The sequence below is a fragment of the Triturus cristatus genome, chromosome 8 (genome assembly GCF_964204655.1).
Source record: "Triturus cristatus chromosome 8, aTriCri1.1, whole genome shotgun sequence".
In the NCBI taxonomy this organism is placed as follows: domain Eukaryota; kingdom Metazoa; phylum Chordata; class Amphibia; order Caudata; family Salamandridae; genus Triturus; species Triturus cristatus.
Genome location: NC_140591.1, coordinates 793471697 through 793496222, shown reverse-complemented (window position 1 = coordinate 793496222; position 24526 = coordinate 793471697).

The following is a 24526-nucleotide window of genomic DNA, read 5'->3' as shown; positions in this document are numbered from 1 at the left end:
GTCATGAGTGATGTAATATGTGACGTCATCAGCAGTGCATTGCGGGCGCGCGAGTTATAGTTAGCTGAACTAACTATAACGGGGGAATTTCATTGGTTTTTTACGAGTAAAATGTCCAGCTAACTAGAACATGTGTGAAACCTATGGTTTTTTCACTGAATTTCTAAGGTTTTTTAAATGCTAATTCCTAACTATAACGTGTGTGAAACCTATGGTTTTTTCACTGAATATATATATATATATATATATATATATATATATATATATATATATATCAAAATTAGACGATGCTTCTTCTGGGGTGTAGGGACCCATGGAGGGTGGCATACATGCCGGCGAAGCGCACCGGTGAATCCAATATTCCACAAAAAACTCCAAACAATGTTCGTATGCTCTCAGTAGTAAAGGCACAGCAACAACGTAGTTCAGGTCAGAGTGTTTATTACACAACGCGTTTCGGCAGAAGCCTTGATCACGTGGAATATATATATATATATATATATATATATATATATATATATATATATATATATATATATTCACTGAAAAAAACATAGGTTTCAGGCCTGATATAGTTAGGAATTAGCATTTAAAAAACCTTAGAAATTCACTGAAAAAACAATCGGTTTTAGGGGTGTTATAGTTAGCTGGACATTTCACTCGAACAAAACCATTGAAATTCCTCTGATATAGTTAGCTGTACTAACTACATCTCGCTCGCCCGCAATCCACTGCTGATGATGTCACATATTACATCATTCATGACACGGTCAGTTATATCACTGATGACATCTCAAATGACATCACTGATGACTCGGACCATTCCCCTTCAATCCTGAGGGCTCCTGGGGGCCAACTAACCCACCAGGTGCTTCCAGTTAGCACCACTGCACTGCACTGCAGAGAGGTGGTCCAGCCCATGCCCCTTTTTACACCTCTCGGGAATGCAGGCCTGTGGCACTTATTGGAGGTACCTAGTGGGCTAGTTAGCCCCCAGGGACCCTCAGGATTGAAGAGGAATTAATACCCCAACATAAAATGCGCCACAGGCCCCGCCTCCTCCCTTCACCACTGTGCAAAGGCGTCCCGTGGCACATTTTAAGTTGGGGGATTAAGTCCCCTTGAATTCTGAAAGTCCCTGGGTCTAACTAGCCCACCGCGTACCTCCAGTAAACACCACAGAGCTGCATTGCAGAGAGGTGGTCCGAGGCCATGACCCTTTTTACACCACTCTGCAATGCAGCTCTGTGGTGCTTACTGAAGGTAGCTGGTGGGCTAGTTGGCCCCAAGGGACCCCCAGTATTCAATGGGAATTAGTTCCCTATCTTACAACACGCCAGGGGGCACGTTAGCAGAGTGCTGCAGGGAGGGGGCGGGGCCTCCTGCGCAATGCCAGTCTTTTTTAACTTATATTTTTAAGAAGGGGGGCTGTGTGACCCCCCTTCCTTTCTTATTTTATTGGCCCCTATTTTTTTTTTTAAATTGGAAGGGGGCCGCGTGGAACCCCTCTCGAGGTCATATTCGACCCCGGGGACCCCATCCCCTGGGGCATGGCCAGGTTTTTTTTTAATTTAACTTAATGGAGGGGGGCTCTGTGGCCCGCTCCTCAGGCCATTAATGGCCCCGGGGACACCATCCCCCGGGGATTGTTTTTTTTTTTTATAATTGGGGTAGGGGGCCACGTGGCCCCCCTCCCGGGCTACTAATGGCCCCGGGGACCCCATCCCCAGGGGGCTGGCCTTTCGTTGGGAACCGTGGGGGGGTCCACAATTCCCCCACAGTCCCGCCGGCTCCCCACCACCTGCGGGAGCCGGCATTGCTTTTCCACACAGGGAACTGCTGACATGCAGCATCCTATGTGGAAAAGCAATGTGATTTGGATTTTGAAATCGAGAGCAGGTTTCCTGCTCTCACTTTCAAAACCCAAACCAGAGTTTGCAATGGCAGGGCGGGAGCTGCAAGACTCCCGCCCTGTCATTGCAAACAGCAGTGTCCCGGGGTGGGCACCCTGGGACAGTGCAGGAGCCGGCCCTAGGGGGTGGTGGTCCCCAGGGCCATCACTGGCTCCAGGAGGGGGGCTGCGCGGCCAACCTCCCAACATTAGCAAAGATCCAGGGAGGTGGTGGTCCCCGGGGCTTGGCGGTCTGTAACGGACCCCCAAATTTGCATACTTAGTGCCCCAGGGAGGTGGCGGTCCCCGGGGCGTGTTGGGGGGCCATGAGCCCACCCGCAAATATGTACAGAAAGACCTGGGGGGTGGCGGTCCCAGGGGCTTGGGGGGCTTTGGAGGCCCCCCACCTACTTAAAATAAAAGCCCCAGGGGTGGCGGTCCCTGGGGCTGCAGGGGGCTGTGTGCCCCCTGCAAATATATTTTAGAAATTCCCCCGGGACTTGGCCCACCCGAGGGGCTAATTAATAACGAAGCGTGGGAGCCCGCGCATTGTTTTTTTTTATTTTCGCGGCCGGCTCCGCAGATTCTCCGCCCATCTCACGATTTAAAAAAAAATGGTTTTTTTGCCCCCCTAAGCAGGCCTAGGGGGTCAGGGTGTTTCTACCCTGCCCCTTTTTCTTGTTTTTCGCATTTGTTTTCCTGTTTTCTTGTGCCTCAAGATGGCTGCCAACACTTCCTTGTTTGAAGTGTTGACAGCCAATTAGAATGCAGCTCGTGATCTGGAGGGTGCGCTGATCCTCCGTGCCTCTAAATATCAAAACATTTATTTTTGATTTTCTCAGCAACTACTGAGGGGAATTACACCATTTTTAAAAAGATCGCTTTCTGAGCCAAGCAGGACATTTTTGCCAAATTTGGGGTAAATCTGTTCATTATTTTCGGCTGAGTCCTTGCATAAAGTTTCCTATGGGAAATTGATTTTTTACTCTTATTTTTTAAATTTCTCTGAAACTACTGAACGGATTCCCACCATTTAAAAAAAAGGTCTCTTTCTGAACCAAGGGCTACCTTTTTGCCAAATTTGGTGTAATTCCGTTCAGCAGTTCGGGCTGTAGTGATGTCATTTGAGATGTCATCAGTGATGTCACTGAACCTGTCATGAATGATGTAATATGTGACATCATCAGCAGTGCATTGCGGGAGCTTGAGTTATAGTTAGCAGAACTAACTATAACGGAGGAATTTCTATGGTTTTGTACCAGTGAAATGTCCAGCTAACTATAACACCCTGAAACCTATGGTTTTTTCTGTGAATTTCTAAGGTTTTTTAAATGCTAATTTCTAACTATAACGTCTCTGAAACCTATGGTTTTTTCAGTGAATTTCAGAAGCTTTTTTAAATGCTAATTTCTAACTATAACGTCTCTGAAACCGTTGGGCCCGATTCACAGAACAAACTTAAGACTAAATCCTAAACTTAGTACCATTCTGGTATTCACAGAATGCACTTAGTACTTCTGGTATTCACAGAATGAACTTACTACTTTTGCTATTCACAGAATGAACTTAGTACTTTTGCTATTCACAGAATGGATTTACGACTCCTAAACTTACGTCCGCACTCGGGCCGGAAATTCCGGCCCGGAGGCGGAGCTTCCGGCCCGGAGGCGGAGCTTCCGGCCCGGAGGCGGGGCTTCCGGTCCGGAGGCGGAGCTTCCGGCCCAGAGGTGGGGATTCTGGCCGATTTAGCTATGGCTGAAATCTCCACCTCCGGGCCGGGAGCTCCGCCTCCGGCCCGGAAGCTCCGCCTCCGGCCCGGAAACCCCGCCTCCGCCCCGGAAGCTCCGCCTCCGGCCCGGAAGCTCCGCCTCCAGGCCGGAATTTCCGGCCCGAGTGCGGACGTAAGTTTAGGAGTCGTAAATCCATTCTGTGAATAGCAAAAGTACTAAGTTCATTCTGTGAATAGCAAAAGTAGTAAGTTCATTCTGTGAATACCAGAAGTACTAGGTGCATTCTGTGAATACCAGAATGGTACTAAGTTTAGGATTTAGTCTTAAGTTTGTTCTGTGAATCGGGCCCTATGTTTTTTTCAGTGAATTTCAAAGGTTTTATAAATGCTAATTTTTAAGTGTAATAGTAGTTATACCTATTCTTTTGTACTGATTTTCTACAATTTTTTAACTGTTTATTTATAAAAAATGTATTCATTAAATAAAATTATATATTTTTATGAAAATTGCAACAATTTTTTTTTTTTATTAAAACTGAGATATTGTTTAAAGTTTTTGTTTTATTTTTTTATTTTAATATATTTATATTATTTTCTTTAAAAAAAGAAAAAAAATCCACTTTTTTTTCAGAGTCGCGCACCCAAAGCCTACACATCACGGTGGGTGTGCGGATTCTAGCCGCCATTTTAGAAATGTTGTGAAGAATCCGCGTACGGTGTGCGACGGCTGCGTGTTTTTCAGTTACGTCATATACATTTAATATTACGTGATGTGCGTTATTGGAATACAACCAGTCTGCGACTTCTGCTCCTGCGCATTCGCGACACATACGCATTACGGTATGCGACGCTTGCGCGGTGGCGGGTCCCGCGTGACGTCATATACGTGCTAGGGCGCGCTGGGTGCGCGACTCCTGCAAAAAATGTTTATGTTCTAAAATGATATGTATGTGTGTTTAATATACATATTAGGGCAAGAGACTATCTAAAATATTCATAAAAATTATATATTTGTACTTATAATAAACTTATATTATTTTGAAATATATTTTCGCGAAGTCGCGTCGGGTGCGTGCTTCGTGAGCGCAGAGTGCGCAGATCCGATGTGACCACAAATAAAAAGATTTCATTGCTTCATAACATTTCCCACTGTAACTATTGAAGGACCCCACCCATTTTAATCATTCTCGTTGGAGCATCTTTAGAGAGACATCTCTTTTCCTAAAAGAACCCTTTTTGCTTGTTTTTTTTGGTGTTTTTAAAAAAAATCAAACAAAATGGCATCTGGACAGCAGCAGCAGCAGGAGGAAGTATCTTCTGAAGAAGAATTCTTGCAGGAGGCACCACGTCCACAGAGGCCGGAATCTGTTATGTTGAAATTCTTCACTTTTCCACCTGGAGATAAGAAAGTAAATGCGAGAAAGGTGACGTGCAAAATTTGTGACCGAGTCCTGTCAAGAGGCAGTGAAAAAAATACTCTTCTGGCACTGCTTCTATGTACAAGTATCTCCGGACCAGACATCCTCTTAATCTTGCTAGGGAGGAACTGAGGCGAGCTGCTTTGAACCCCTCACCTGCTGTGGCAAGTACATCTGGAGCGTCCTCAGGAACACCTGCAATGGACATTAGGCCAGAATTCGCCTTTCGGTGAGCAGTCGGTTGATGCAGTTTGTGCTGCGCAACGCAACCATCATTGTTAATGTGTTTGTTTTTTTGTTTTTGGAATGATAAGTAATTCCAAATGTTTCCTGTTTTATTCGTTCTTTTTTTTGTTCATTTTTTGAAAAAAAAACCAAAAATACAAAATTGTTCAAAAAAATACAAAAGAAAAAAGAAGAAAAGAAAAGTTCTTATCAGAACTACCTTATATGGTTAAAGAAAGAACTATAATTGCAAGGTAATATGTAAAGGTTTGGTTGAATTTATGTATACAGCATGATTGACTGAAAGAATGCATTAGTAGTGTATGGTGAATTTATAGGTGAAGATTTATGAGGAAGTACTACAGCGTGACACTGCAAGCTCTTTAGCTGCACTGCACTGTGGCACTTCCGAAGCACAGGGATGTGACATATATACATAAATATGTTGCAACTCTGTGCTTCCCTCTACACTGCTGCACAAACTGCAGCCATGCGGTGACACAGGCACCCTTGCACCATGGTGCAAGGATGTCTGTGTCGTGTGGAGATTGTTTTTGTGCAGGAAGGGACACCTTCCTGCACGAAAACAATCAGTAAAGGCATTTTCCTCTTTCAATGTATGCTGTGGAATGCAGCATGCATTGAAAGAGGAAAAAATTAGGAGAAATGAAAACAATTCTCCTTGTTGCACCTTGCTACACAAACTCTAGGATGGCGCAGCATTCACACACACATCTCCAGATTTATGATTTCTCATAAATCTGGAGATGTGTCTTGTTCTATGGGTGTTGCGTGGGAACACCCACAGCAACACCTATGGGACGCCCCTTCAACGCAAAGTTCTGTGTATGAATGGGTCGTATTTACAAGGAGAGGAAAAACCACGCAGGGTGGCTTTTCCTCTCCTTGTAAATATGAAGGAGTGCCTGGCGCCATCACTACATTACAAAAAGTGATGTACTGGTGGCACAGGGTGCTTGTAAATCTGCCCCATAAATGCTTAGGTATTGGCAGACTGATACAATAAGAACATAGTGCCGGAAGGGTGATTGAAGAATTGCATGAGACTGATGGGGTTTGCACAGAATATTTTATGTGTACTTGTGTTGGTGCCTAGGTCATTTTATATGAATACCACTAGTAACTGGAATGATGACAGTGCTGCAAACAGAGTGAACACTTAATTTATAACTGCGTACGTATTGGTGGAGTGATAGGATAAGTAGATCGTGGTAGATAAGTGAATAAAGAAGTGCATGGGACAGACTGGATGATTCCTACACTGCAAGAGTACTGACTGGGTATTTAGAAGAGTGTATCAATAGTATGTAGCTAGTTAGAGGTCTGCTTGGATAGTGCACAAAATATTATAGATGTACTTATGTTAGTAGCTAGGCCATTCCATAAGTTCATGGCTGGTAACTAGAATAATTACATTATTACAAACAGAGTGTATAGTGAATTTATAATTGCTTAGGCATTGGTGGAGTAATAGGATAAGTAGATAGTGTTGGATGGGTGATTGGAGAAATGCATGGGACAGACAGGAGGATTCCTACACTGCATAGGTACTAACTGGGTATTTAGAAGAGCGTATCAATAGTTTGTAGCTGGTTAGAGGTGTGCATGCATAGTGTGCAAAATTTTGTACCTGCACTTGTGTTTTTGACTACACTATTCCTTAAGTATACGCCTAATAACTGGAGTAATTTCAGTGTTGCAAAGAAAGCGCGTGCTGAATTTATAAGTGCTTAGGTATTGGTGGAGTGATAGGATACGTAGATAGTGCTGGATGGGTGAATGGAGAAATGCATGAGACAGACAGATGGATTCCTAGACTGCATAGGTACTAACTGGGTATTTAGAAGAGCGTATCAATAGTATGTTGCTGGTTAGAAGTCTGCATGCATAGTGTACAAAATATTGTACCTGCACTTGGGTTAATGGCTAGGCCATTCTTGAAGTGGGGAACAACCTTTACAACGCAACTTTTACAACGCACTACCATTACAACGCATTTTTTACAACGCATAATCCATTACAACGCATGACATTACAACGCATGACACTACAACGCATTTTTAAAAACTACCTTTACAACGCATTCCATTACAACGCATACTACCATTACAACGCATACCATTACAACGCAAAATATTACACTATACTATCCAACACTTACCCTACTGATGCACCCCCTGGAGTTAGAATAGTAATTTTTACCCCTATACTATCCAACACTTACCCTACTGATGCACCCCCTGGAGTTAGAATAGTAATTTTTACCCCTATACTATCCAACACTTACCCTACTGATGCACCCCCTGGAGTTAGAATAGTAATTTTTACCCCTATACTATCCAACACTTACCCTACTGATGCACCCCCTGGAGTTAGAATAGTAATTTTTACCCCTATACTATCCAACACTTACCCTACTGATGCACCCCCTGGAGTTAGAATAGTAATTTTTACCCCTATACTATCCAACACTTACCCTACTGATGCACCCCCTGGAGTTAGAATAGTAATTTTTGCCCCTATACTATCCAACACTTACCCTACTGTTGCACCCCCTGGAGTTAGAATAGTAATTTTTACCCCTATACTATCCAACACTTACCCTACTGATGCACCCCCTGGAGTTAGAATAGTAATTTTTACCCCTATACTATCCAACACTTACCCTACTGATGCACCCCCTGGAGTTAGAATAGTAATTTTTACCCCTATACTATCCAACACTTACCCTACTGATGCACCCCCTGGAGTTAGAATAGTAATTTTTACCCCTATACTATCCAACACTTACCCTACTGTTGCACCCCCTGGAGTTAGAATAGTAATTTTTACCCCTACACTATCCAACACTTACCCTACTGTTGCACCCCCTGGAGTTAGAATAGTAATTTTTACCCCTATACTATCCAACACTTACCCTACTGTTGCACCCCCTGGAGTTAGAATAGTAATTTCTACCCCTATACTATCTAATACTTACCTTAAATGTAATTTAATATTATGCGTTGTAATGGTATGCGTTGTAAAGGTAGTATGCGTTGTAATGGTAATGCGTTGTAAAGGTATTTTTTAAAAATGCGTTGTAGTGTCATGCGTTGTAATGTCATGCGTTGTAATGGATTATGCGTTGTAAAAAATGCGTTGTAAGTGCATGCGTTGTAAAAGTGTGCGTTGTAACGTCATACATCCCTTGAAGTATATGACTAATAACTGGAGTAATTTCAGTGTTGCAAAGAGAGTGCATGCTAAATTAATTAATGCTTAGGTATTGGCAGAGTGATAGGATAGGCAGATAGTGCTGGATGGTTGAATTTAGAAGTGCATGGGACAGACAGAAGGATTCCTAGTCTGCATAGGTACTAACTGAGTATTTAAAAGACCGTATCAAAGCTATGTAGCTGATTAGAGGTCTGCATGCATAGTTCACAGAATATTGTAGCTGTACTAGTATTGGTGTCACTATGGCTTCGAGAATGGTAGTCTGTATTTTACGGTGTGAGGAGGTGCATCAGATGATCACGTAGATGATGTCATCAGTGATGTCATTTGAGATGTCATCAGTGATGTCATTGACCATGTAATGAGTGATGTAATATGTGACGTCATCAGTAGTGCATTACTTTAATCCAAAAAGCTGGCAGCCATATTGGCCTGGTCACGATGTGAAAATTCAGGAATTGATACAATAAAGAAAAGAAAACAATAATATGCACACAATGTCATTTCAGCATATCTTGCCCTGTGGCCGCCATACCTGTATGTTCGTCAACATGACTTATTCATAATAAACATACTTAGAATTGCAAACACCAACATTAACAATGGCCTACACATTACTTTAAAGTGAAAGGCTATTGGCCATATTAATCTGGGCGCGTTGCGTATTATAATGGTTCTTACACGAAAGAAAAGGAAAAAAGGGGTGTTAATCTACACACACTATCCCTAAATAAAGTTCTAGCGATTATAGTTCCATTCCATTCACAGCTAATTATAGATGTCATGAGTGATGTCATGAGTGATGTAACTGACCATGTCATGAATGATGTAATGTCTGAGGTCATTAGCAGTACATTTGGGCGGCGTAAGTTATAGTTAGCTCAGGTAACTATAACTGCTGAATTTCACTGGTTGTGTATGAGTGAAATCTGAGTCTAACTATACCGTCCCAGTAATCTTTGTTTTTTTCAGCAAATTTCTAGTTTTTTTTTAATGTAAGTAAGATGCATATCCCAATGGCTGGTGGGGGGTTGGAAGCAGGGCCTGGCATTATGCTGCCCCCACCCAAGCTTGCTGCTCCTGCCTTCCCTCCTCCGAGCCATCAATTGTCCAAGTCCATGTCCCTGCTCCCTTATTACAGCCCTGTGTGGCCGTTGTTCTGCCACTGGCCTACCCGCCTTCTCTGAACAGTTAGCTTGCTGCCCCATCCAGCTCCTCCCTATCTTCTGTTGTCTGAATCCATGGACTAGCCTCCTCCCTCCTGCCATGCATGGTCTGATGTGCTGCCACTGCCCTCCATTTAGCATGATGTACCAGTCCACTCCTCCTGCCCTCCATTGCCCAATTCTATGCCCCCTGCTTAGCCTCTGTGCTTAGCTTACTGCCCCTATTCTCCTTCCCCCTGCCCTCCGATGTCTTAGTGCATGCCCCTGCTCCATCCTTTTTGCCCACCATGTTCCATGGACCTGCCACTCCTATCTACTCTGAGTGTTCTGTTGAGCTGCCGGTCCCCTCCCACCTGCCTAGCACTGTCAGATGACTGTAACCTGTCCCTGCCACCTCCACCCTGCCTGTCCACATTCCATGCCCCTATCCCCTTCCTCCTGTCCTCCATGGTCCATTTTACTGCCACACCCTTCTGCCCTCCCTGGTCTGTTGTGCTGCAACTGCTCCTCCTGCCTGCCCCGCATGGTCTGTTGTGAGGCCCCTTCCCCTGAACTCTCTTGCCAGTGCCCAGGTCCTGACCCTCCCTTCTATCCTCCATGGTCCTTTGTGCATGCCCATGCACCCTCCTTCTTGCCCATCATAGCCATTGTGCTGCCACTAACCCTCTTGCTTGCCATGCATGGTCTTCTGTGCTGTCACGGCCCCTCCCATCTTCCCTGTGTGGTCAGCTAGCTGCCCCATACCCCCTCCCACCTTCCCTCCATGGTCTGTGTGTAAGCCATCATAGTCTCACTGTTGCTCTCCATGGTGTGTCTTGCTTCTAGTGCCCATCCTGCCTGACCTCCATGGTCATCTTGCTGTTCCTGTCCTGCCCCCTTGCCCCCAGCCCTCTGTTTCCATGTGCAGACCCCTATTCCCTCCCTCCTGGCTTGTCTGCTCGATTGTAATGTCCCTGTTCCGTCCCTCCTGCCCTTTATGGTCTGTTATGCTGCAGCTTTCTCTCCTGTTTGTCCATTATGGTCAGCTAGCTACCATTGCCTCTTTCCCCTCTGTTCTCTGTTGTCCATGTGCATGGTCCTGTCCCCTCCCTATTGCTTTCTATGGATTGTTGTGCTGCACTCCCGTCCCGCATGCCCTGTGTGGTGTATTGTGCTGCTGCAAACCCTGATGTCTGCCCTGTAGGGTCAGTTTGGTGCACCTCTCCATGTCCCTCCTGTCCTCTGTTATCTGAGTCCATGTCCCTACCCCAATTCCTCCTGCCTTCCATGATCCAATGTACCATACTTGCGAACATTTTGAACTTGGTAAGAGGGAGATTTTGAAAAAAAACTGGGGTATTGGTTTTCCCCTTTGAGTTACACGGAAAAAGAGGAGTTTGTAGACAGGAGACAGATCAAATAAAGCCCGTTTGAGCTTAAAAACATTGGACGTTTCCTGGCTGAATCGGATCTTTTGGCATGTATGGTTGTACTGCCACTGCCTCTTTCTTCTGCCCACAATGGTCTATTATATTGCCACAGCCTCTCTTGCCAGTCCTGTATTGTTGGTTTGTTTCCCCTTCCCCCCTTTCCACTGCCCTCCATAGTCTGTTGTGCTGCCACTGCCCTTCCTGCCTGCCCAAAGTGGTCAAATTGTTGCCTCTGCACCCTCCTACTTGCCTTCAATTTTCAGAGTTCGTGCCCCTGGCCTCTGCCTCTCAACAGTATCCTAATGAACAACTAGATTGCTAAGATTCTATATTTATTACAAAAGTGTGGAACACCTGAAGTCATCTTGATGTAATCAAAACTGTAATACTTAGAGCATTTCCTTTAGAAATTACATATATGAGAGGGTCTTATTTGCATTAAAATTATGGTTAGTGCTCTAAAAAACTAGAATGAGGACATATTTTCTGAGTTTTCAAATAGCGACAAAGCACTTTTAAATTATTTGTTATCTTTAAGCTTTTTATCCCGTTGACCACTTGATCAAATGTTGCACTTTGGGGAGAGGATGTGGTGTTACTTCCAGAGCTGCAGACTTTGCAACTGGGGAACCAGGTTGGAGTTTTTGCTTCAGCTCGACATTGTGTGATTCTGGTCAAATCACTTAATCTCCCCATGTCTACAACCAAAATGAATTTGTTCTTGTGTGATGTAACCAATGCTCATGTAAAGCACTCAAAACCTGACAAGTCTGCACTATATAAAACTGCAAAAACACAAAAAATAAAAAGTGTTTTGCACACTTCTGTCATTGGGCTACATGTGGGCTACATCTGGGTGATATTTGTGCTGCATTTGGGCTCTTTTGTCGCTGGTGGCCATCTTATGAGACTTATTTGTTATGAAGATTCCTAATTTCCTCATTTACTGCACTCTCCTCAGTAGGAAATACTTTCAGTTTTTTACTTTGGTTCCATCAAGACGACATTCAGATGTGTCACACATTTGCCATACATTCTGAATGTTAACACTCTAGTTGCTCATTAGATCACTGTAGTAAAGCTACTGCTCACCAGGGAAGTCTGTTGCTGGTATTCAAAGTGCATGCTTCAGTCTGAATGTCAGAAACCTTTAATGAAATAGAAGTAGATTTGAGAAGTCAAAATGTGCCCTCATTTTTCTTTCTGCAGCACTAATCATAATTTCTATGGCAAAATGAACCCCCTCAATTTGTTCCTTTGCAAATTAAATGTTTTAAGTGTTACCACTGTATTCCAATCAAGCTGGCTTCAGGTGTGCCATACTTTTGTCATAAGTAAGACGGTTAGCGATCTAGTTGTTCTTTAGAACACTCTGGGACATTCTGTCATTGGGCTATACTTGGGCTACATCTGGGTGATATTTGTGCTACATTTGGGCTCTTTTGTCTCTGGTGGCCATCTTGGGAGACCTATTTGTTATGAAGTTTCCTAATTTCCTCATGTACTACAGTCTCCTCAGTAGGAAATACTTTGTTTTTTACTTTGATTCCATCAAGAAGACATTCAGATGTGTCACACATTTGCCATAAATTCAGAATGTTAGCACTCTAGTTGCTCATTAGATCACTGTAGTAAAGCTACTGCTCACCAGGGAAGTCTGCTGCTGGTATTGAAAGTGCAAGTTTCAGTCTGCATGTCAGAATTTTTTAATGAAATAGAAGAGGATTTGAGAAGTCACTCAAAAAGTGCCCTAATTTTTCTTTCTGCAGCACTAATCATACTTTCTATGGCAAAATGAACCCCCTTATGTTGTTCCTTTTTAAATTAAATGTTTTAAGAGTTACCACTTTATTCCAATCAAGATGGCTTCAGGTGTGCAATACGTTTGTCATAAGTAGGACTGTTAGCACTCTAGTTGTTCTTTGGAACACTCTGGGAAGCTGCAGTAGAACACAAAGGAATCAACTGACAGTATCTACCCTTTTTGGATGTACATGTTTTACTGAGAATGTCTGACTCCATTCTCACATGACTGAGAAAGATAATGTGAATTTACAGAAAATATGCTCTCAGTTTAGCTTATAGATCACTTTCCAAACCTCTGTGGGAAAAGCATGATTCATGATATCCCAGCAGAAGGCTTTTTCACATCGTAAAATCACCTTAGAACACACCACAATTCCTAAAATGAGTATGGTACCATCAACAAATGATTTATAATGTAACTAAAGTCTTAAAACCTTCTATTAACTGCAATGCTTTCTAATGAGGTGCTATCATGTATATTGGTCCGAAGATGGCTGCCAACACTTCTTGGATGAAGTGCTGACAGCCAATCTGATCTCACGATGAGATGTGTGGTTAGGCTCCGCCCAGATATATATGTCATTTTACTTTTTATTTTCTCAGGAACCACTGAACGGATTTACACTATTTAACCAAAAGGCTCGACTCTGAACCAAGGGCTACCTTTTTGCCAAATTTGGTGTAATTCCGTTCAGCAGTTCGGGCTGCAGCTGCGACTAAAGGTTCCCATGAAAAATTGCATGGGGAAATCACGTTTTGGGACCCCCCTTTTTTCTCGGCCCGCGCTTGATGAATCACCCCGAGAATTTCAGGATAGGAGCGGACCGGAGCTGGCCAAACGTTTTGAAAGTTTCACGAGGATTCGTCAACCGGCACCAAAGTTATTGGGAATAGAATGTTGCGGATTTCCTATGGAAAATGGGTCCTAACTATAACTACCTACTGGCGACCGCCAGTAAGTAATATATATATATATATTCACTGAAAAAAACATAGGTTTCAGGGACGTTATAGTTAGCTGGACATTTCCCTCGTACAAAACCCTAGAAATTACCCTGTTATAGTTAGTTCAGCTAACTATAACTCGCGCCCCCGCAATGCACTGCTGATGATGTCACATATTACATCACTCATGACATGGTCAGTGACATCACTAATGACATCACTGAGACGCAGCGTCTGTATCGGGGACACCAGTGGAGGCATCCCAAAGGCTACTACGAGTCCCAGAAGGTCGAGGGACTGGGCCAGCAGCAGTGATCCCGCCCCATGTGACTGGGGACTTCTTCAAAACACCTCGCGCCTCCCGCTCCGCGGGAGACGCAGCATCTCTATCGGGGACACCAGTGGAGGCTTCCCAAAGGCTACTACGAGTCCCAGAAGGCCGAGGGACTGGGTCAGCAGCAGTGATCCCACCCCATGTGACCGGGGACTTCTTCAAAACACCTCGCGCCTCCTGCTTCGCGGGAGACGCAGCGTCTGTATCGGGGACACCAGTGGAGGCATCCCAAAGGCTACTACGAGTCCCAAAAGGCCGAGGGACTGGGCCAGCGGCAGGGATCCCGCCCCATGTGACCGGGGACTTCTTCAAAACACCTCGCACCTCTTGCCTTGCGGGAGACGCAGCGTCTGTATCGGGGTCACCAGTGGATGCATCCCAAAGGCTACTACGAGTCCCAGAAGGCCGAGGGACTGGGCCAGCAGCAGTGATCCCGCCCAATGTGACCGGGGACTTCTTCAAAACACCTTGCGCCTCCCGCTTCGCGGGAGACGCAGCGTCTGTATCGGGGACACCAGTGGAGGCATCCCAAAGGCTACTACGAGTCCCAAAAGGCCGAGGGACTGGGCCAGCAGCAGGGATCCCGCCCCATGTGACCGGGGACTTCTTCAAAACACCTCGCACCTCTTGCCTTGCGGGAGACGCAGCGTCTGTATCGGGGACACCAGTGGAGGCATCCCAAAGGCTACTACGAGTCCCAGAAGGCCGAGGGACTGGGCCAGCAGCAGTGATCCCGCCCCATGTGACCGGGGATTTCTTCAAAACACCTTGTGCCTCCCGCTTCACGGGACACGCGCGGGCAGGTGCCGGGCTAAGCCCGGGCAAAGGGCGGGCCGTCTGTGGCCGTCAGGGGCCAGAGGAGGCCAGGCCGGGCCATTCCCCTTGGCTCCCGAGACCAAGGATTAATGATGGGTAAGCGGAAATTTCATACCACACAGGACCAGGGGGGGCCAAAGCGAAAGTTCCGAGAAAGTCGGCAACAATCATATCGTACATTACGTCAGCAGTGGGGGTTCTAACTTCTGAAATTGCTCAGGCTGAGAGAGAACTTGGTCTTAATGAAAATGAAATACTACAACCTGGCTCTCTGCAGACTTTGGGGAGTCATTCCGTTCCACTAGAGCCGGTCGTTATTGTTGGTCCCCCAGCCTTGGTGGCTGAACAACAAAGTACTGCTGGCGATGATTTGGGCCATGTTCCCTCTACAATCACGCCTAAACCTACGCTCCACAAGGCTCCTGTACCTAAAAGGCAATTGAAGTCCCAGTCAAAAGGTTCAAGGAAAACGAGTAAAAAACGAAACAAGCGGGACCCCATATCTAATTGCACTTCTTCGGTCCCCAGCCCACAGCCTATTGACTCCCTTCACTCATCGGTTCGGGACATGGTGGAAAACATTTTCTCTAGCCGGCTTGAGAAAATTTTAACTAGTATTGCCAAAGATATTGTTGATACTTTGAACATGTGTGTTGCTAGCCTATTAGAGAAATGTGCCAAGATTGACTCCACACTTTCAGCTTTAAGTCAGGCTCAAAACACTACACAAACTAACACGCCTCTCAGTTCGGCGCATCTAACAACAGCCCATCTTAGTAACAGGAGAGTGGAGGATTCTGCTAGGACTTTGAGTTTAAACAAGTCAAACACTACTATGACAGCCCCAGAGGTAAGAGATACGGAGGAGCACCTGAGTAGGAACATCAGTTCTACTGTCCAAAATAGACCCCAGGTTAATCTTGTTAGTGGGCACTCTTCATGTAACATCTTAACCCAACCCTGCATTAATCTCCCTCCTGAGGCCGTCCCGTTGGTGGCCATTTTGGTCAGAGTCCCGCCTTTAGAGCATGGTAAGACTGAATCAACTGAAGCATTACTGGCAGTCACCAGGAAATGGTGTGACCTGAACTGTTCGGGCAATGCAAACATCTCACGTCACATCTTGACAGCTAGGCGGGTTGGCTGGATAGGTGGTACTAGGAAAAAACTTAAGGGGGATTGTGTGGTGGTCAATTTCAATAATCCCTATGTAGCAACACGTTTGCTATGGGATGCCTCAGATTTGGGTGGGGAGGCTGGCAACATAAGGGCCATCCCTCTAAGCTTCTTTTACCCATTGCCCCCTAGATCACTCAATATACGAGGGAGATATTGTCCTCCACCACGACCTGTGCTCCCTTTGGCCCCGATGTCTTGTGCTGTACATAGTAATGACCTTGCGTCTTGGAGTTCCCCTATAGTTCCTTTTCAGGTTGACCCCAAAAACAATAATACAGATAGGAGTGCTGATGTTATTTCCACATCAAATAGGTTTCAACCCCTGTCTCAGCTTGATGCCAATTACTGACTAGATTCTTCAGTCTCCACATTCTGTAGTACTGGTAATGTAACAGCTAATTCAGGGGCCCCTGGAGACTTTGTGAAGATTATGAGTTGGAACGTAGCTGGGTTACGCTCCAAACAAGATGATGCAAACTGGCTAAAGTTTGTTGCAGGGTTTGACATTATAGCTCTACAGGAAACCTGGGCCAGAGAAAATAACCTGTGGATTGATGGTTTTAAATCCTATTTTCACCCTGCACAACCATCAGCAGAAGGCAGAGCAAAGGGAGGGTTGTTGTTCCTTTTTTCCATAAAACTTAAGGTCAAGATCTCCCAGTTAGACATAGCCTCCCATAACTGGCAATTGGTGGAACTCATCACTGATACGCAATCTAAACTTTTGTTTATACATTTTTATAACGCTGGGGACTGCATATCCGAGAATGAGAACCTTAGCTTTTTATCAATTTTTTAGAATTGTATAATGCACGTCAGACCACTTTGTTCAAATTATTTTTATGGGTGATTTCAACACTCATCTTTGTGATTTTAACTGTAAGATTGTTGATCCCCATGGCCCCCTGCATTCTGCCCCACCACATTTTGAACATTCTACTAAGGGAGAGGCTGGAAGATTTTCTTCAAATGGCGGATCTTTTTGAGCCATGCTTTTTAACTAAGAGTGAACGGGTAGCGACATTTGAAGCAAGGGACAGCGAATCAATTATTGATTATATTTTCCTATCCCCTGCTCTTTTAAGGTGGGTCTATAGCTACAAGGTGTTTCGCTCGCCATTTAGTGATCACAATCCGGTAATCTTATTATTGGAAAAGGGTTTCTGTCCGAAGGAGACACCATCAGTCCCAGTCCCCCCTGTTAGCCTGGCCTCTTGTGAGCATGGTAGGAAAATAAAGTTGACTAAAGTTGTCCCGGAGGATTTTATGGAGAACTTAATGGCGAAAAATAGAGACGGGTTTAGTAAATGTATGGATCCTTCCACCCCTGGTGGAGAGATAATTTCTGCCTTTGATCTTATTTGTAACCAGGTTGCTACAGACCTAACCATTTCTAGCAAATCACGTCCTTTGCAGGGTAAAAAGTGGTTTGACACTAGCTGCTCCAGGGCCCACCATAATCTTTTAACTGCTCTAAAAAAGCTGCCCCGGGACAAGGCCCAAATATCAGCCCTGAGGAAAGACTATAAATTAACTATCCAGAGACAGAAAAACAAACTCAAAAAGGAGGCCTGTGATGCTTTGACCATGGTAGAGGTCCTTAAGGACAGTGCAAAGTTTTGGAATATAGTTAATAGCCCACTCTTAACAGGAGAGGATAGTGCCCTACTCGATATTAATATCCCAGAGGGGGAGTGGTTGGACCATTTCGAACGAATCTATGCAAGTAACTTGAGTTTTGATACTTTTAAGGTTCCTGACACATCCTCCCCCCTTAACCTTTTGGTATTTAATAAACATGACGTGGGGAAGGCCATTATAGACTCTGCTTCCAACAAGGCCCCGGGACCTGATGGTGTCCCGTTGGATCTCTATAAAGGAGATATTGAGCTTTGGAGCAATATTCTAACTAATGTTTTTAATGCTAGTGTAGTAAGTGGGTTTCCAGAGTCCTGGTCTAAATCAATTATCATACCGGTTTTTAAAAAGGGAGAGAGAGGTGATCCGAGATGTTACCGACCGATCTCATTAATTGATTCAGCGGTCAAAATTTTGGGCAAAGCGATCCTGAACAAAATATCAGACCGGGTGATGGAGAGAGGGATTTTAGCAGAGGCCCAATATGGTTTTAGATCTGGTAGAGGTACAATGGAACAGTGCCTTAATTTGTACTTGTTAATTAACAAGTACACAAAAGCCACTAAAGGCCCGATACATTTGGCATTTATGGATTTATCCTCAGCTTTTGATCTGGTGAATAGATCGAAGCTGTGGATGATCCTGCTGGACTTGGGGATTGACCCCTGTTTGGTTCATTTCTTAGCGGAATTGCACCAAGATTTATATGCTGCAGTAAGGGTATCCCATGAGGGCAAAGGCACACGCCACTTTAAATCCTTTCAGAGGGGTTCGACAGGGCTGTATTCTGGCCCCTCTGCTTTTTACGTTATATATCAATAGGCTAGATTTAACCTTAGGCAAGGCCAGTTTGGACATCCCGTGTATAGGGAACAGTACCTTACCTGTTCTGCTGTACGCGGATGATGCTGTCCTACTGGCTCGTACCCCTTTGGGACTACAGAGACTACTGAACTCCTTTGGGGAGTTCATGAGTTCTCTAGATTTAGTGGTGAACAGTTCCAAATCGCATGTCATGTCCCTGGGCTCTCGGAAAAATAAAGTTAAACATTTTTATTGTAATGGAGCGGAGGTTACAAAAGTAAAGGTTTTTACCTACCTGGGGGTCCTGTTTGATGACAGATGTTCATGGACCCCGCAGCTTACTGCAAAGAAGAACAGTGTTGGTAGAGCCTCCTCTGCCATATTAAGCTTTGCCCGACGCTTGGGTGGTAAACCTTGCGAGGCAGTCCTTGCGAGCTACAGGGCAAAATGTTTGGCCATAGCGATTTATGGTGCTGCCATTTGGGGGTATAGAAAAGCAGAGGGAGTCCAGACGGTAGAAAATAAATTTTTCCGATCACTGCTCTCCATCCCCCAAACATCCCCTACTTTCTCAATACATCAAGAACTGGGAATGGATTATGTGTCTGACCATATAAGCCTGGCCCCTTTAATATTCTGGCTGAAAATATGGTTGAACCCTGAACAATCCCTAAATCGATTAATTTTAAAAGATTGTATTGGTTTAGACAGAGCGTCCGATATCCCTTGGCTCTCGTACATTAAGAAGATGTTTTATAATCTAGGGCGCCCAGAGATTTACGAGAACCCGGATGTGATCACCATTGCTTGGGTTAAGGTTCAGTTCCTGAACCTAAGGTCTCAAGAGCGGGAGGGAGTGGAACTAAATAAAGTGTCGGTAAGGGCCCATTTTTTATTATTAACTTCTCCCCAGATTGAGCCTTATCTCAAGCTGGGTACGAATCATTATCACCAGTGGTTGTTGACTAGATTTCGTTTTAATCTGATACATTTTAATTTAGGGAGTTTTCAGGGTTGGAGTAAACCTGAGGATGCTGCTCTTTGTAAATGCGATGATAGTTCAATTCAAGACACTGCGCACTTTATTCTATTTTGCAATTACTATGTAGAAAGTAGAAAGAAGTACATTTTACCACCGTTTTATGGGAAAGGTTTTTATCAGGTTAAACCTGCTCTGATGTACTTGCAACTACTTCATTGCCCATGGTTTATTTTTAACACTGCTAGTTTTTTGATTGCTGCGGTGCGGACAAGGAAAAAACTTGATGCCCAGCCTGGTCCATGATCTCAATGTTTTATTCATTATTCCGGATTATCTCTATAGGGACTGTTTATTATACTGTATTTTACAATGTATTTAATTATGTGTATGAACTTTTATGATTTTAATTAATCGATTAAAGTGGTTTTGACTGACTGACTGACATCAATGATGACATCTCAAATGACATCACTGATGACATCACTGATTATGTCATCCAGTGAGTGTGTGTATCTGTAAATTTTAAATATGTTTAATATATATATAGGGAAAAACCTATGGAAGAATGAGTGGGTGTATAAGTGTGTGAATGGGTGATTTAGTAGGTGCGTGACTGACTCTATAAGTGAGTCATTAAATGTATCTTACTGCAGACTAGTGACTAAACTGTGTAAATGTCTGTATCTGTCTGTCTGTTGGTGTATAAGCAGCTGCATGATTTTGTGATTAGCTATATGAGTGTCTCTATGGGTTATTGATTGGTTGTCTGAGTATCTGTATGGGTGCCTGAGTGTTTGTGTGGGTGGGGTGTGTGTGACTCTGTGCATACATGTGTAAGTGGGTGATTCTATGGATGCATGGTTTTAAGAGTGCATCTGTGGTGGACTGTATAGTTGGATGAGTGTATGTATGGGTGTGTTAGTGATTGAATGTATATCTCAGTGGTACATGTGAGAGTAACTACATATGTGAAAGGCAGCATATATGTGTGTAAGAGTATATAAGTGTGTATATGTGAGAGTGTGTGATTGTGAGAGTGGCTGTATGGATGAGTGTGTGCTTGTATCAGTGATTGTATAAGAGCATAAAAATGTGGTACTATTTTTATGAGTAAGTGAACTTGTGTGTGTATAACTGCATAGGTGAGTAAATGGGAGTGTGATTAATTATTTGCATGACTGACTAGGTATGAGAGTACCTCTATGGATGATTGGTGGTGTGTGAGAGTCTATGTAGGTGTATAAATGCATATGATAGTCCTGTACTGAGTGACTGTAAGTATAGGTGACTGTACAGGTGAGTGAGTGGATGTGTGTGTAGATCTAACAGTCAATGAGTGGGTATGTAGTTATTGGTATTGGAGTATCTATGGTTTTGAGAAAGGATGTCTAAAATTTTGATTGAGTATATCAAAGGGTGTGAGAAGATGCACTAATTTATCACATGGATGTCGTTATCAGTGATGTCATCAGTGATGTCATTTCAGATGTCATCAGTGATGTCACTGACCATGTCATGAGTGATGTAATATGTGACGTTATCAACAGTACATTGCGGGGGCGCGAGTTATAGTTAGCTGAACTAACTATAACAGGGGAATTTCTAGGGTTTTGTACGAGGGAAATGTCCAACTAACTATAACGCCCCTGAAACCTATGGTTTTTCAGTGAATTTCTAAGGTTTTTTAAATGCCAATTCCTAACTATAACGCCCCTGACACCTTTGTTTTTTTCAGTGAATTTCAAAGGTTTTTTAAATGCCAATTCTTAACTATAACGTGCATGAAACCTATGGTTTTTTCAGTGGTTTTTTAAATGCTATTTCCTATCTATAACTTATCTCTAAAGATATCATGTTTAATGATTTTCATTGGACTTCTATATTTTTCAAATTCAGTGTGTCAATTTCATTAATTATGTATCTTGACATTCTTTTTTATCACCATTTTTTTTTAAATTATTTTTTCAATTAATTCTTTTAAAAATTAAAAAATATGATTTGTTTTTATTGGGTTTTTCAAACATATTTTTTTACAAATATTTTTTTAACTATATGTTCAAAACTTAATTTATATATTTTTTTCCATGTTTTTGGATCCGCGCACCCTATGCGCACCGTTCTCGATCCCTACGTGATAGCATCCGCGCATGGTATGCGTTGGGTACGTGTTTAGTGCGTGATCGCAATGCGACTGGTACACGACTCCCAGCCTATACGCGACACGTTCGATGTATGTAACGCAACGTTTACGCGCTTCCGCGATGCGTCATCTGCGTCTATGATGCAGTAGGTGCACGGATCCCGCGAAATATTTAACATTCAAAAAGACATATATATATATGTATTTCATGTGAATATTAATTGAAGACAAACTCTAAACTAGTCTTAAAACTAATATATTTTTACATCTAATCCTATAAATTTTTTTAATTCAATTTCGCGGATGCGCACTGAGTGCGTGCTGCCTATGCGCAGGGTGCGCGGATCCCATGTGACCTGCAAAAAAAAAATTTGATTGGTTCATTACACTTCCTCTTCTAACTTTTGAAAGACCCCACCCAATTCAATCATTCTCCTTTGACCTTCTTTGGAGGAGCATCTCTTTGCAGAGAAGAAGATTTTTTTAGACTAAGTTTACACTTAGCTCTAACTTTTTTCTACTAAAAATGGCTTCAGGGCAGCAGGCATCACCTGCATCTCCTCATACATCTGAGGATGAATTTTTGGAGGAGGCACCACGCAAAGAATGTTTTTCTTCAGTGGTGTGGAGTGGTGCTGTCGCGAGGGGATCCTAACAAGAAATACTTGTGCGGCGCGGCTAGTATGATGAAGCACCTAAGGACCCTTCATCCAAACAATCTTGCACGAGAAGAGTGCAGATGGATGAGAAACACTCCTGCTCCTGCGCCTTCCACCTCATCACAGCCGAGCACTTCAAGAGTGCATCCATCAGCCCAAAATTTGGACATCCGTCCTCAATTTCATTATTTAAAAGTGCTCTGCACTAAGTGCAATGCGACTTTGTGCTACGGTGAGCAGTCGATCGATCTGATCTGCCGCCGGCCAGAAAGTCACATTTGCTAGTTTTTTATTTATTTTTTTATTGTTCCCTGAAGTTCATTGTTTGGTTCCTCCTGTTTTGATTTTTGTTTTTTTTTCCCGAAAAACCAAAAAAATTTACAAATTGTTCAGAAAACCCCCCAAAAAATATAAAAGAAGAAAGAAGAAAAAAAAAAAGTTCTTGTAAGAACTAACTTTCCTGGTTTCAAAAAAGAGCTAAATTTCTTTGTTAGTGTGTGAAAGTTTAGATGAATGTATGTGTAGTACGTAATTGACTGAATGAATGCATTAGTAGCGTATGCAGAACTATGAGGAAGTGCTGCAGCATCACACAGTAACCTCTTTAACTGCAGTGTGCTGTAGTACTTCCGAAGCACAGGGATGCAACATATGTACATAAATATGTTGCAAATCTATGCTTCTCTCTGCACAGCTGCTTAAACTGCAGCCATGTGGTAACACAGGCACCCTTGGGATATCTGTGTCATGTGCTGTTTGTTTTAGTGCAGGAAGACACACCTTCCAGCACAAAAACAATCAGTAAAGGCATTTTTCTCCTTCAATGTATGCTGAGCATTGTAGCATGCATTGAAGATATAAAAATGTGGAGAAATGAAAACAATTCTCCTTGTTGTGCTTTCCTACACCAATTTTAGAATGGTGCAGCATTCACACACATATCAAAATTTATAATTTCTGACAAATCTAGACATGTGTCTTGTTCTATGAGTATTCAGTGCAATCATGCACAACAACACTTATAGAACACCCTTTCAATGCAAACTGGTGTGCATAATGAGGTTGTATTTACATGGAGTATAAAAAGTGCACAGAGTCCTCTCTTTGTAAATATGAAAGAGTTTCTTACGCAATAACTATGTTACAAAAAGTGACATATTTTCAGTTTTAAAATTCCTTGCGAATGATAGAAGGTAAGCACAGAGTTTTGTCTGCAAAGATGTTCAAAGAAGAATGATTGAAATGATTGCGGTCCTTCAATAGCTACAATGGGAAATATTATGAACCCCTCAAATCTCTTTTTTTGCAGGTCACATTATATCTGATTATGGTCAGATTTCAAAACTACATAGGTATAAACAGAGTGTTTTTAGAAACGTGTTTCAACTTTGTAGCTTCTTGCAGACCTCCTCATTCTGCATATTGAGACTTAGTTAAACTTACCTTCACAGTAATAGCAATAAAAAATGATATACATATTTTTCAGATTTTCATTGCAGTCTAAATTCATATAAATTGCTTATTTTTAAATATGGATCTGTGAAAGAAAAGGAAAAAAAAATTATTACATGTAATAATACATTTTTTACAACATAGCATAATTTCCACAAAGTAATTTGTTTGCCTTTTTTGCTGTTCTCAGAATATATTGAATTTCACTAAAAATAGTGATTTCAATCATACTCATCACTTAACAGCGGGCAAAAAAAAAACAATAAGAAAGATTGTTAAAAAAACAACAACATGCTATTCTCTCAAAATACCACAAGATACAAATCACAGATATATAAAATGCTTACGGCTAACAAAATGTTATACGTTTAACTTACAAAAACTGTAAATGTTGTCGCTTTAAAATATTCACCGAATCTAAGGATGAATTTTTGGAGGAGGCACCACGCCCACAACGTTTTTCTTCAGTGCTGTGGAAATGTTTTACTTTTCCCGAGGGGCATACAAAGATCAATGCCACCTTGGTCACGTGCAAGATTTGCAAAAGAGTTCTGTTGCGAGGGGATCCTAACAAGAAATACTCATACGGCACGGCAAGTATGATGAAACACCGAAGGACCCTTCATCCAAACATCTTGCACGGGAAGAGTGCAAACGGATGAGAAACACTCCTGTTCTGTATCTGTAAAAAAG